The sequence below is a fragment of the Schistocerca serialis genome, chromosome 5 (genome assembly GCF_023864345.2).
Source record: "Schistocerca serialis cubense isolate TAMUIC-IGC-003099 chromosome 5, iqSchSeri2.2, whole genome shotgun sequence".
Taxonomy (NCBI): Eukaryota; Metazoa; Arthropoda; class Insecta; order Orthoptera; family Acrididae; genus Schistocerca; species Schistocerca serialis.
In genome coordinates, this window is record NC_064642.1 from 324,286,943 (window position 1) to 324,303,149 (window position 16,207).

The window sequence follows — 16,207 nt, forward strand, 5'->3', positions numbered from 1 at the left end:
ATATGGCTGTCCTAGCTGAAAGTGAAGAAGATCTTGTAGTCCTACGGTATAGAATGGACAAAGTTAGGGGGAAGAATATAATATGAGAATTAATAAAGCAAAAACAAAAGTAATGGCATGCGACAAAAAAGATTAAGTGAAAGTCCAAGTTCATGTAGGCAATGACCTGCTTGAACAAGTTGATAAATTTACCAGGGATGGAAGGAGCAAGGCGGAAGTGAGAAGTAGAATTGCTCAAACAAAGGCTGCTTTTAACAAAAAGAAAAACATCTTAACATCTAAGAGCATCAGTCTAGAAATCAGGAAAAGATTTTTGAAATCATATGTGTGGAGTGTGGCATGCTATGGGTGTGAAACATGGACTCTCGGGACAGAGGAAGACCAAAAGCTAAATTCTTTTGAAATGTGGTGCTACAGACGCATGCTCAAAATAAAATGTATCGACAAGGTCACAAACGTAGTGGTTCTGGAAAGAGAGGCTGAGAAGAGAACCTTCTGGAGTCTCATTGTTAAAAGAAGTAGAATTGCTCAATCAATTTACAGACCGTCTATTAAGACATAAAGGACTCCTGAACACAATCATAGAGGAGTATGTCGAGGGAAAAAGACCAAGAGGAAGATCACGGCTGAGGTACATGGATAAAATCGTGAAAAATGTGGGATGTAACACCTATAAAGAGATGAAGAGAAAAGCTGAAAGACGCACAGAATGGAGAAAAGCTGCCATTGTAGCCGTTGCAAACCAATCCTTGGATTGACCACAACAGAAGAAAAGAAGAAGAAAGCTCAGGCAGCGAGAATTTAATTATAATCACCCTGTACGTGAAGAGTGAAAACTTTTTGCTTTAGATCGAGCAGACGATTGTTATTTTATTGCCATTCCTGCTTTCTAACAGTGAATTCATCTTGAGATGACTTTGTATATTTCCAATACTGAACGCTGATCGTGTGTTACAGGTTTCGTGATGTGTTAATGGAATCAAGTCTCACATATAAAATGAAAATATGACCATGTAAAAGAGAGGAATTCCAAAAGTAAGGTAATCGATTCTAAAACGGAAAAAGCTGATCCACTACTATATGAGTTAGTATAGCAATCCTTGAATCAAAATGTAAGTAACGCAAAACAATGAAAATCAGTAACTGGAATGTACGTTGAAAGCCGTCTGTTAGGTACGTCTTCCATATTATATACGTTGATGTAAGTTGTGAGTCACTCGTGAGGATCGAATATTTTCGATTGTAAAGTGAAATGCAATTAGAAAGCTGTACGTTGATAGCGGAGCCTTGTCAGGAACTCAGGTTGCGTGGTGTAGCGTTTCAGGTTCTGATAGGGCCATGTGAGGACACTTACGCTCTTCCAGTGATCACGGCCTGGAGATGTTCGTTTTACTTGCTGACTGTTGGTTGAATTCATTTTGCCTTGTATGTTACTGACATGGGCATTCATAAGCTACAGTGTTCAAGATTTGTTGCGAGACAGTTGTTTGCTGGCGTTACGTTGGCGTAATTCTATATTACATGATTTTCACATTTGCAGAATGTATATTAATGTGAGTGAGATCAGCATCCTGTTCCGTTCACGCCTTTGCTTGATTAAGAAAGAGTTGGTATCCATTTTTTTCTTTAGCCATCTGTATGTATTAATCGCTTCTAATTTTATATTCTCACTCACTAAATAGTGCATATGGGGCAAATTTTTCGTTGTGAATGCATTGTATATTCACGCGGTCACTTAGAGAATATTTGCATCTACTGTTGACAAACTTTCATGCCCGTTTGTCGAATAATACGACTAAATAAAATTTACTTCAGTTCCCTCATGAATTATTTTCTTCCTGAAGTCATCTATCAAACAGAATCTACCAACAAGTTCTCGTTTAGACTTTGTTCATGTTCGTAGTCAGTCCGAACCCTGCTTATGTGAATTAGCTGCCTTCAACAGAATTAATAATACCACAAAATACCTTCAGCGGACAAAGTATTTTCTTTTTTTATGAAAATTGTTCAGCCAAAAAAGGTTTGAGTAGCAGAGCACGTCAGGTCACGTGTTGCAGTCAGAGATTTTGCATTTTCATAATTCATGCTTCTCCTCGATAGAAATTAGGCAATACATGGTGCATTGCACGCGTCTTTTCTACATGGGGCGACGTGCCGTTGAAAACTTTGGTTGCGAGTTGGTTTCCTTTAATTCGTGTTTAAGGCTCGTTTCTTACATTCCGTTGTGATATGCATGTATGCCTACGACCTAATATTTCATTAACTGTAGTCAGATTGCGTTGTTGTTCATTCGTGGATGAAATTTTATAGAAAAGAAGAATATTTTCAGGGCGTTAATACTAGTGTCATAATTGTTATGCGCTCAGATTAAATTCTAAAAGGTTTCAACGTAAGCATCCCTTTGTATTGAATCGAATGAAAAGCCGTACAGGTTCTCTTATGGACTCGGAAATACTGGTAAATGAGAAGCAAAAAAGGTAAACGAATGCTACTGTTATTTAGGAGCTTTCCATTTCAAATATTCTACTGGTTTGAGCATTCACCAATGAGAAACACTTCACTGACCTCGACGTTCTGCTCCGATCTGACTGGCCAAAGGCGGTCGATCTAATAGGAGACACTCTAGTCAGTGTGTATTTCATACAGATGTTACGACACACAGGTTTCTAAGTAAATACTTCTAGTCACCTACAGACACAAATGAGGATTCTCCAAAACACTTCAAACTTACATATAAAGATAATTAAAGGTAAATACAATATTCACTGGAAACCGTATATACATTTCGGGAAATGTGATACATCTAGATTTAAGAATTTTGCAAATGGAAAGATCAATCAGTAAATCAGACTGACAATAGCGCACTTGCTGGCATATCCATAGTTTCTATTTACAAGTAAACAAAACATTTACATGAGGCAAGTAGGTTACTGTTCAGTAACAGTAAGTAGGCCTACTCCATGAAAAAAACATTTTTCCAAAATCGATTCAATTTTTAAGTTAAGTATCGTAACAATATGTTATGAAGAGAGAGCTTCCTAACCATTTAAAAGTTTATAGTCACTTCAGTGTAGTTATGACATCGGTGGCTCCGAAACAAACACTACCTAGCGCGCTCAGTACGTGCATTTGCGTCAGTACTGGTATTGGAACTCATTTGTGCATCTGCAGCTGACTGAGGAATAACGCACGTTAACTAGTCGCATGTGCATTCTATCCGTTACAGAAAGTAGCGGTAGTCGTTGTGAAAATTATTAGCGTATTCACTACACATAATATGTGAAACACTCCAAAAAATTAATACATCAGTATCGTGCCACTAAAAATATCACTATAGAAAGAAAATGCTTTGCTTGGATGCACTTGGACGAATGAATATACGTGCTTCAACACTTTGTGCACGTCAGTTTATGTATAACTGACGAGCAATAAATACTACTCACTATCTTGGAAACTGTTTGCTTTGACTCACGTAAAACTCGATAGCTACAATGTTTTTACTGTCAGTCGCTAAATAAACATATCATTACGCATACTTAACTCAATTTAAATAAAAGGAAAATTTTGTAGTAGAGGCAGAAATATATTGGAAAATAGATTAATATTTTAGTAATACAACGAAAGTCGCTCAGTATAGAACGAAGCGTTTGACAGCGATAAACATACAGAGACAAAAATGTTCGTTGAATATTCAATGTATACCAATATAAACAAGAGTCACAGGCACCTAGTGTTACCTTCACACGTGGTTGCATGGAAAGCGTTTATTCTTAACAAAGATCTACATACATGTATACAGTTATCTGACGATTAATTTCAGTGAACAATAAATTGTGTGTGTATGTGTGTGTGTGTGTGTGTGTGTGTGTGTGTGTGTGTGTGTAAATACACGGCACTCAACAGTTAGGATATTGACAAAACAATAAAGTAATTTCGATAAAATTTTGAAAACAATGAAGTGATTTGGAAACTTCATCGATTTAATGACCAAAATCTTTTTGAGAATACCGTATCATGCTGTACAACTAAAGCCATAACTTCTGTCTACACCTCCATTACTCTACATATCTCCTTGAATACATGTATGGTTTGATAGACCTTTATGGGGTATCATTGAAACGTAGTTGTTGTCCACCAACGTGACGTTGCAATATGGTCCTGCGAGTTTCTGTGAAACGTAAATTTATACTACCTCACCTCACTCCACATAATGGAAATGGATGTAAGAATCTAATCACATCCGCTGATAGGGCCACTACAGCCGAAATTTGTCGTATAGTATAATAATTCATGAATAACGGTGACTGCAGACATTGGTTACTATTAGAATCCGGATTTTATGCAATGTCAAATTAAGACAGACGTACATAAATATGTAACCAAACTTAGTGAAATATGTAAATGAATATGTAATGGAGCAGTTATATGTAAGATTCTAAATTTTATATTTTCGCTACAAAATTTAAGTTCGCAGGCAGGCTAGTCAAATATCTATGATAATACTTGGTTCAAATGGCTCTGAGCACTATGGGACTTAACTTCTATGGTCATTAGTCCCCTAGAACTTAGAACTATTTAAACCTAACTAACCTAAGGACATCACACACATCCAAGCCCGAGGCAGGATTCGAACCTGCGACCGTAGCGGTTGCGCGGTTCCAGATTGAAGCGCCTAGAACCGCTTGGCCACCACAGCCGGCTATGATAATACTTAATCAGTTCACTTCAGCCAAAAAGTACTGAAGTACATGTATCTGTTACTCAAGCGTGTAAGTCACATTGAAACGCGATGCAAAATTGGAGTACACTTTTCCAAATACTCTGTTTTCATACACTGTATGACAGTATGTTTTTACAAGCAGAAAAAATAGCTTAACTTCGCAAGAAGTCAACAGTGGATATTTATACAGAGAGATTGTGCTAGAAATAACATTTTGATGGTGTTATAGCACTTCACCACTAAATAACAGAGACAAAATAAAAGGACTTGAGTACTGAGGGTTCTTATTCAACACACAATGCAATTTACAGAAATCTACACCACCACTTTACCTCGTACAACACTGAACTTCCAAACAGCATCTTCCATTATTGGCATATGGGGCGGCATACTTGCAGTCTCCAGTACCTTGATAGAGTCGGAAAATCCAGCTGAAATGACTTTCGATGTATGAAACCCAACTCTTGAATGCTGACAAGGATTCACTCACAGCCACTGCAAAAGGAAAGTCCTTATTCACTGACTTCAGAGATTCAAAGTGATAGCACTATGCCACTATCCACATCAATGTCACTAAAATACTGTATACTTCTACATGCTACCTCTCTACAGCAGTGATGGCGTACACAAAAATTTGTCTTCTGTTAGTGACACTTCTAGGTTAAATATTTAATGCTTTAAACTGAGGCTGCTGTCCCAATGAGATCGTTCTTCCTCATCACATAGTTCATACTCGTAGTCTTGCAGTGCTGTAATACAGTTCGATGCTGTTCTTACTGCCGTTGTGTGTGGATTCGTCCACGCCATAGTACATACTTTGAAACTTGCCATTTGGCCTGTAGACGGCCACATCTGATACCAGTGTAAACGGGCGGTGTTCATACATCGAAAGTCACTTCAGCTGGATTTTCCGACTCTATCAAGGTACTGGAGACTGCAAGTATGCCACCCCATATGCCAATAATGGAAGATGCTGATTGGAAGTTCAGTGTTGTACCAGGTAAAGTGGTGGTGTAGATTTTTGTAATAAATGTTCGAACGTGGGATTTATACTGGGCGTGAAGAAGATGGTGAGAGTGTTTCCACGGATGGCTCCTAATGGCAGAAAAACAACATTTATTAACCAACTGCAATACATTGGTAATGGGCCCTCTGGGCGAGGTTTGATTCCACTCGGAATATTCTTGGAGGGCGAGGGAGGTGACCAGCGGGCGTTCACGTGTGCGCCCGCTGCTGCGTCTGAAGCTGCTCTGGCCTAACTCTAATCTGCTGCCTCGACAGCGGCGCTCTGGCCTTGCAGGAATCTACTGCAGCAGCTGGGATTACGCGCCACGGGCCTCTGGTGTACTGGCGGCTGGCTGGGGGCGTGGCAGCGGGACAGGTCAGTGCCCTTTCTCAGCCGACATACCCGGCGGCAGCTGTCTGGCGTCGGTGGGACAAGGTCCCCGCCTCCTGCCCCAGTCATGGTGTCGTGGCAGCAGCATCCCAGGACGAAGGCGACCGTCGTTACCACCAAGCACCCCAAGCGATGAGCCCCTATAACAGGTGGCTGCCTGTCGACGGCGACCGACGATAGTTACGGCGGCTGCGTCACTCTGGTGCTTCCTAGACGACGATCTACATTACGGCGGCGACTGTTACGATGACTGCGACGACTCCGAACTGGAGGCGGCATCACTCCAACACCTCATGATTGGCGATGATGACGAGTTGGCTGCTGGCCCGTAAGCGTTTCTGCCGCTGGTGTTTGCTATTCTTCTTCCGCAGTAGGTCGGTGCAATATTCTGTTGTTGCTCGGCTGGCGTAACTGACCCGATTACCGTCCTCGATGCTGACACCCTGGCGAGCGGCGAGCTGCTTCTTGTTACGTCTTTCGCTGTGCGGCGAGCCGGCTGTAGACACAGCGTTCTCCTCCGTGTTGTTCCCCCGACTCAATTACACCACACTATGAAACGATAATTAAATGGGCACCGGATGGTCCCGGCGGAGGTTCGAGTCCTCCCTCGGGCATGGGTTGTCTGTTTGTCCTTAAGATAAATTAGGTTAAGTAGTGTGTAAGCTTAGGGACTGATGACCTTAGCAGTTAACTCCCATAAGATTTCACACACACAAATGGACACCCTAGCTGCAAACAGGCGTTGATGTACTACATTGGGGACATTTTGAAAATGTGTGCCCCGACCGGGACTCGAACCCGGGATCTCCTGCTTACATGGCAGACGCTCTATCCATCTGAGCCATCGAGGACACAGAGGATAGTGCGCCTGCAGGCACTTATCCCTTGCACGCTCCCCGTGAGACCCACATTCCCAACATGTCCACACCACTACCTGCAGTCGCAACATGTCCCCAATGTAGCACATCAACGACTGTTTGCAGATAGGGTGTCCATTTAATTATCATTTCATTTCTAGCAAAGCTGTATGGACATCTACGGTAACTGTTCTTTCGGGAACAGATACTACCGCCATATATAGTTAACGCCACAGTATCCTAGCATTGAACTGTGCGACCTAATGTAAAACACGTACGATTTCTGGGTCTCAATAGTCATCATATTTTAACTAAATTTACTACTGCGAAACTCTTACGTTTAACTGACATATTCACTCTCATCTTGCGACCCTCTACTGTTCATCTACGCACACCAACATTCCTTTCTTGTATATTTCTAGACTACCTGTTACTGTTTGTACACAGTTATTGCTCATAGTTCACCACTAGCACTGTGCACTTATCCAATCGCATCTCCAGCGAGGAGCACCCTTCAACCCATCAAAGTTGTAAAGTTGTGGTAAGATCTTATGAGGTCATCGGTCCCTAAGCTTACACACTACTTGATCTAACTTAAGCTAGCTTACTCTACGGATAGCACACATACGCATTCCCGAGGGAGGACTCGAACCTTCGACGGGGGGCGCCGCTCAAACCATGACAAGGCAACCTAGACCGAGCGGCTACCCCGCGCAGCTTCAACCCATCGACCCTCCTCCTTAGAAAGAAGTGTGATCTGTGAAAACCGAACTCGCATATTTTCTGCTACACAAACAGACTTTCAACTCATTATCAATTAAGAAAGCCAGAAAATATAACGGACATTCATTAGTAGCATGTGTACCCAAATCCAGGTGCCGCGAAACTACAATACCGTTTTGTTGTTCATTGTTGTTCCCCCTTCATGTTACCAACCAATCCGAAAAACTACTTAAAATATTAATACAGAAAGCATCCTCTTTTATCTTGAAGTTATCTAAAATGCAGCAAAATTTCTACGAACCTCATACGAGTTATAGTACACCAGTATGAATGGGTATCTATTAGAAAGCGGCGTCATCTGTTTGTTGATCAGTAAACAGATTTTCAATAGTTTAAAGTTCTATTTTAAAATAAATTTTGATGTGTTATCACAGCCGCACCTACTTCCGCCACCCCCTACCCCACACACATTCCTACCCCCCAGCCCCTTAGCTTTGGTAATGAGTACGCTGTTCCACGTGTTTGTGGAAAATGTTATTTCATGACGCAATTAGACACTTGCACTTGTCATGGTAACACATCTGTAAGTGAACAGTCTGTGATTGTTCGAGGAACTTAATAAGAGGAAAGCCCAAGTTCGAACGGCTAAAATAGAATAAAAACGATATTAAATTCTGGAGAAGTATCCGTTTACCTCTATCTTAAGTAATTTAGCTGTAAAAATTGACATTTGTGTTCAACTGATGTTAAAAGGTTAACGAAGCCAAAAAAACCGGAATAAATCTGTTGCGCGGGCACACTTTGTAGTTACACGTTGTGTCGCTAGGTGGTGTTGCTTATGGGTCTTTCATGTCAATCCGTACGTTGGCGTCATTCGGAATTAAGCTGTTTGTTTGCGGTGTTCTGTACCTTACGTTCCAATTTGAACCCTTCGGAGATTAATGACATAGCCGACAAGAAGAAACGAAGAGTGTGTGAAATTTTGCTTTCTGTTAGGGAAAACTGCAACCGAGACTTACTGGATGCTTCGGCAAACCTTTAATGATGATGCTTTGCGGAGATCACAAGTCTACGAGTGCTTTTCTCTTTTCAAATCTGCCAGCATCTCAACTGATGACATCCCACGCCCCACTCGTCCTTCACCAGGAAAAAGTAACGAAAACATTGCCACAATCAAATGTGCAATTGATGAAGGTTGTCGAAGAACCACTGATGAAATTTCTGAGGTGAGGAAACTGTCATGGAGCACGGTTCAGCGAATTATAACCGAAGATTTGCACAGGAAACCGCTGTCTGCAAAATTTGTTCGTCGCATGCTCGCAGAAGACTGAAGAGAAAACTGCGTGAATGTTGCCATGATTTGAGGAATGAAGGGCACAACGATCCAAATTTTCTTAAAATAAGTGTGATTGAGGATGAGGACTGCTGCTACGGGTACGATCTAGTCAAAGCAAGCGTCGAACCAGTGGAAAACTCAAACGTCACGACGACCCAAGAAAGTATATCAAGTGCGATCCAATTTGAAGACTACGATGTGGCCGAGCGGTTCTAGGCGCTACAGTCTGGAACCGCGCGACCGCTACGGTCGCAGGTTCGAATCCTGCCTCGGGCATGGATGTGTGTGATGTCCTTAGGTTAGTTAGGTTTAAGTAGTTCCAAGTTCTAGGGGACTGATGACCACATCAGTAAAGTCCCATAGTGCTCAGAGCCATTTGAAACATTTTTTTTAAGACTACGCTGATTTGAATTAAAGTCTCTTCGGGTTTGCTGCCGGATACTAAAATCAACAAAACCATTCGCTTTTTCGATGTCAATGGCATTGTCCACAAGAAGTTAGTTTCTCCGGGACAAACATTGAATTAACACTTTTATCTGGATGTGTTACGAAGATAACGAGAGAGGTTGTGTGACGAAATCGGGCAGAATTGTGGAAAAATGGGAACCCGCTGCTCCACCGCGACAGTGTTCCAGCCCACGCAGCTCTGACGATCCGACAGTTCATGGCAAAAAACAACATGGTGCTTGTGCCTCACCCACGCTACTCACCTGATCTGGCTCCGTCTGACTTTTTTTTGTTTCTTCCACGGATGAAGGAAAATCTGAAAGGAAAGCGATTCAGTGAGCGGATGACGTCAGAGAAAACAAGCTAACGGCTTTGAACAGTATCCTGCCGCAAGAGTTCCAGAACTGTTTTCAGCAGTGGCAAAAGCGTTGGGACAAGTGCATTACTACAAATGGACAACACTTTGTAGCGAAGTACTGTGAATGTAGAATTCAATAAATATGCAAAATAACAAAAATCTCTGTTATTTTTAGGTCCCCCTCGTATATGTTAACACGTTTCCTGCCATAGATGTTGCTGTGTACATTTTTCTCTCGCTCCTAATCGAAGTTGCAAATGTTAACTTAAATGCAACGGAATGGAATAGAGGGCGCCCTTGATCAGGCAACAGTGAGACATGCTACATCATTTTCAATCTACATTGCAGTTAACCAACATCAAAAGCTATATTGACAACTTAATCTAGATCTTTGCCAGGAGCAATTCCATTGGGATGAGAAACATCGAAAGACCTAAGAAGGGAGGGTAGAGATTTGTGAAGACGGAACAGGTCTATAAGTCTAATCCATGAAGTGAGGAAGATGAAGACAGAATGTAGACTAGCATCTGAAATTTTCTATTATTTAACATTAAAAAGTCTATGGAGAAGCGTTGCCTTAAAAAGAGAATGATTTTGGGATGTTGCAAACGAGCGCACTGTCTAAGCCGAGAACCATAAAAAAAAGGAAGAATGAGGAAAAACCAATAGAGGTCCATACGATTTTGTGTTCTATAGGAAGTCTTGGAAAAAGCAAATTTGGGCAAGATGTCCAGAAATCTGATACAGTCGCATTTTTCTCTACAGTTAAGTAACTAACTACTAAGATCTGTGGTTCTAAGTACAATACAGTACGCAAATAAATCGTGTGTTGTGGGAATTTTTGAAAAAGTGCGGAAATTTGAAATAGATGCAATAGAATGTTGTTCAAAAATTTCCCAGAGAACGTAGTAGGATATGAACAAATATTAGCCAGGATGGGCAAAGCATGGCGTAGACGGACTACTCATTCCATAATTTCGGAGTATCGGTACTTTTCATTCAGGTATGGGTTTCTATGCTGCTATGACAATTTTCATTACGACGCACATTTATAGCTGCAACCACCAGGCTCAGTAAAAATCAGCCTAAAACCAGAACTCGATAATTAATACGGCACGGCTCTACCATTATAAACGTATTTGGGGCAGTCCGACTGCAGTTATTTTTCCAGGCTCTGTGGGTTGCGATAAAACCATACTATACCCTCGTTGTTCTGATCCATATTCTTGACATAAAGTCTCACTTTATACTTGAATGCCTGAAAAATAATGTTGGGTGACATGTCTAAGAAGGTGTATGAGTTCCCAGCGGTATGGGAAACTACGTTAGAAAATGAATCGATGTTTCGCTTTTTAGCAGTAATTTATGATTTATGTCGGTTCGGGATTCGAACACAAAGAATACAATTGGAATTTTAATAAACATGAAAAACTAATATCTGCACTTGCACCTCAATGAGGCAAGTAGCTTTAATGGATCACAAATGATAGTTGTCCAGCCAATAAGTGATTGATCTAAAACGGAGATAATGGCTCTTGCGATGGTTTTGAACATGCCAGTCTGTAATAGACACATCAAAAAAACGTTTTGCATCACTCCGGTTCCCAGAAATCCTGACGGTAGACCTTGATTGTGGGATTGTATCACAGACCTAGTCCCTTTGACTGTTCAGAAATGTCACTAAACCCGACCAAAGATGTAAACAACCATGCATGAGCAGCACCTATTAGATGGAGGGAGTCCGACAGCCGATCAGTTCCAGTCATCAGGAAGGAGGTACACGGCTCGTGTTGTCTGAAGTTCAACCATGGTTCAAATGGTGAGCACAATGGGACTTAACATCTGAGGCCATCAGTCCCCTAGAACTTAGAACTACTTAAACCTAACTAACCTAAGGACATCACATCCAAGCCCAAGGCAGGATTCGAACCTGCGACCGTAGCGGTAGCGGGGTTCCAGACTGAAACGCCTAGAACCACCGCCCGGCTACAGCAGCCGGCCAGTTCAACCATGCTTAGACCGTCAATACCGCGCTTCGATCGCGTCCGCGTTGTTACTTTGTGCCAGGAAGGGGGAAGTGTCCAGGCGAGTGAACCAAAGCGATGTAGTTCGGACGTGGAGGAGTTCCAGAGACACAGGAACTGTCGATGACGTGCGTCGCTCAGGCCGCCCAAGGGCTACTACTACTGCAGTGGATGACCGCTACCTACGGATTATGGCTCGGAGGAACCTTGACAGCAATGCCACCATGTTGAATAATATTTTTCGTGCAGCCACAGGACGTCGTGTTGCGACTCAAACCGTGCACAATAGGTGACTTGATGCGCAACTTCACTCCCGACGTCCATGGCGAGGTCCATCTTTGCAACCACGACACTAAGCAGCGCGGAACAGGTGGGCCCAACAACATGCCGAATGGACCGCTCAGGATTGGCATCACGTTATCTTTACTGATGAGTGTCGCATATTACCTCAACCAGACAATCGTCGGAGACGTGTTTGGAGGCAACCCTGTCAGGCTGAACGCCTTAGCCACACTGTCCAGCGATTGCAGCAAGGTGGACGTTCCCTGCTGTTTTGACCACTGCCAGGAATAGTCCACTGGAATTCGTTATAGTATGTATAAGTGAGATACACGTAAAGATGACTGAGAGGCATGCGAGAAAAACGTGAAGTACATCATAGAAGTGTTGGCGGATACACACGACGCTGTTGCAGCCTATACAACTTTTACAGAGACCACCGTCAATAATGCGACTAGGAAGTCTATACCGCAAAAGCGAACGTGTTATGTTCTAAGGCGATCTCCAAGGCCCTGTTGGGATGCGGAATGACAGGACGCAAAGGAGAAACGAATAGAGCAATTAAGGCAATACAAGGAACGCATCGCGTTAGAAAATTATCTTGCCGTTCAATGTACAGTAGTGAAAGCCAAACGTCCACTGAAACAAAAGCGAAGAAGAAGTTAGAAAGACTCCTGTTCGACTTTCACTGAACAACCATCACTCACCCAGAAAACTGGTAGAAAATTGAACGATTAACAAACAGAGGGAGGTACAAAAATACAGGGAGGATACCACGACGGGAGACTCCTCCATCGGAGACGTGTTAGACGGAATGCTGCAGAGACGTTCCTCATACGGTGGATACCAGACCTCAGACAAGGTGTGACGATTCAAAGCAGGAACTATAACATGTGAAATCTACAGCACCGGGCTGCGAAATGCTTTCACATCTCCCACGAATGGGAAAACAACGACTAATTAAATTCTTGAATAGAAAATGGGATCAACGTGTCGTTATTCCGTCCATGAAACTAGCAAGAACAGTAACAATTAAGAAACAAGACAAGGGCAGAAATAAGGTTGAAAAGCATAGACTAACAAGTTCGTTAATGTACATACGCAAGACATTAAAAAGGATGATTAAGTATAGGTTGGAGTGATGGGTGGAAGGGACAGGCGTTTTGTCGCCGTAGCAATTTGAGTTTAGAAGGGGAACGGGCACAGACGAAATCCTAATGCTTTTAGCAACTGACATTTATAAATCTCCAAGCGAGAATTAAGAGTTATTGGCAATTTTCACAGGTTTAACAAATGCCTACGACAATGTGTCGCTACCGATAATAACACATTAGTTAATTAACTTTGGCGTGTCCGAAAGATTTGCTCAAAATCTACAATAGGTATTATCGCACCGACAAATCATCATTAGAAATGATCCACAAGCAATGACGAGTGCTAGCTTTCCTCAAGATTCTACTCTGTCCCTATTGCTGTTCATCATGTACAGTAGGGATATATACGATCTAGTGAGGGATAACACTAAAGTCTTGCAGTTTGAGGATGATTTCAGCATTTATGCAACAGAAGAGGTATTTAATCAGTGCACTGAGACTTTAGGACATCTGATGAAGAATTTACAATCTTGGCTGCAAGATAACTCACTTGATATACCTTCCAGTCTGCGTATTCACTAGACACAGATGTACAGGATTGATTCAAGTAAAAGTAGGACGATATACAATTAAAGTCAAGAAAATTTTCACATATTTAGGCCTGGGAAAAGACCATAGACTGACATGGAGCCCATATGTTGGAAGAGTAACAGAAAAATGCGAAAGAACAATAATTATCCTACAAACAGTTACCGGTATTGCATGGAGGGCAGACCCCAGCTTCAATATAAGCATTTACAGGTCAGTTATTGGCCCGTCCTTAACTAGATACGCATGAATCTGAGACGGATTTGCAAGCAAGTCCACCCTATTTAAACTGGACAAAGTACAGCACAGAGCACTTCCCATCTGTGTCGGTGCAATGAAATCGACGAGAACAAATGCATTGCTACGGGAGGCATTGGAAGCACCACTGCACCACCGACGGCGTTATGTCGCATCTAAGCGCTGACATATCTTCTAGATTATTTTGAAATATTCCTAGCTCATATCAAAGTGAATAGTCTGAAAGATACCTATGATAGCCCCTTAGAGCACGTGAAGGCGATAAAACAAGTCTTAGGACACACAACGGATGCCAAAATACTATATACAGATGGTGCCGAAAATATAAATGGCACAGGATGTGCATTCATAGAGTGGACAACAAAGGCTTGTAGATGTTATAAATTATCTGAGGAAATGTCCGTTATGAAGACAGAGCTAGTAGATATTTTAGAAGCACTTACGTATATAAGGAACTGCATTGAAGGCAAAATTACTATCATAACCGACTCCTGAGCAGCAGTAATGACCTTGGAAAACCTTTTTACCCAGCGACATGACAACCCAGTCGTTGATGAAATTTTGCAGCAAGTTGGTAAACTACACAATCAGCAAAAAAGAAGTAAAATTAATGTGCATCAAAGGCCACAGCGTCGTGCGCGATAACTAACAGGTGGACCAAATGTCTAAACAAGACGCAGTTCCAGAAAAGCCATGTCATCCAAATGTACCACGCGCATATTTCACAGAACGCCTTAAAAGGATGATGCGATTGAGTTGATATGAGGAATGGGGCAGTCGTCCCAATGACAGAGGAAAACATTATAGACAAATATACCCTCCGATCTCCTCAACGCATTGTTGAATGAAGCACAAGGTATCAAGAGGGTTTTATACAATCATTGCACGAAAGAAATTCAGTTTCCGTCGTTTTACAAATCATTTGCATCGTCTGGGATTGAACGACAGCCATTTTGTATTTGTGGAGAAGGGGAAGACATGAAGCGCATAGAATTAGGATGTGTCGAAAAAGATATACAGGATAGGTGGTATAATAAACAAGCTGAGAGCTATGGGGCAAAAAGTCCCTCACTGCGTTACCACTCTTTCGGCAAAAACAGACTTAAGATTTTTTTTTTTTTTTTTTGAGTCATTAGTCTTCTGACAGATTTGATGCTGGCCGCCACAAATTCCCGAATTCCTCTCCCGCATCATCCTCTTCTTCTAAGAGTACAACTTGAACCTATGTCCTCAATTATTTGCTGGATGTATTCCAATCTTTGCCGTCCTCTACAGCTTTTGCCCTCTACAGCTCCCTCTAGCACCATGGAAGTCATTCCCTGAAGTGTTAACAGATTTCCTATCATCCTGTCCCTTCTCTTTGTCCATGTTTTCCACACATTTCTTTCTTTTCAGATTCTCCGCAGAGCCATCTCATTTTTTACCTAATTAGTCTACCTAATTTACAACATTCATCTGTAGTATCACATCTCAAATATTTCTATTCTACTCTGTTCCGGTTTTCCCGCAGTCCATATTTCACTATCATACAATACCGTGCCCCAAACGTGCATTCTCAGAAATTTCTTCCTCAAGTTAAGGCCTATGTTTGATACTAGTAGACTTCTTTAGCCAGGAATGGCCTTCTTTCCAGTGCTGATCTGCTCCTGATGTCCTCCATGCTGTCATTTGTTTTTTTTTTTTTCTTCCGCCTAGGTAGTGGAATTCCTTGACTTCATCTACTTGGTGACTGTCAATCCTGATGTTAAATTTGTCGCTGTTCTCATTTCTGTTACTTCTCAATACTTTCGTCTTACTGTCAATCCATATTCTGTACTCATTAGCCTATTCATTCCGTTCGGCAGATCATGTAATTCGTCTTCACTTTCACTCAGGCTAGCAATGTCATCAACGAATCTTATCACTGATACCCTTTCACATCGAATTTTTTATTCCCCTTCTGAACCTTTCTTTCATTTCCATTAGTGCTCCTTCCATGTACAGATTGAACAGTAGGGGCGAAAGACTACATACCTGTCTTACACCCTTTTAATCTGAGCATTTCGTTCTTTGTCGTCCACTCTTATCATTCCCTCTTGGTTCTTGTAATTGTTGATATTACTCGTCTTCCAATATAGCTTACACCTA

At 41.8% G+C, this 16,207-nt stretch overlaps 1 non-coding gene across 1 annotated transcript; it reads right to left on the minus strand.

Moving 5' to 3' along the window:
* Positions 1-6,893: 6,893 nt before the first annotated feature.
* On the minus strand, positions 6,894-6,967 carry Trnat-ugu (transfer RNA threonine (anticodon UGU)). Its single transcript has one exon. It is a non-coding gene; the product is annotated as a tRNA-Thr (tRNA).
* Positions 6,968-16,207: the final 9,240 nt, after the last annotated feature.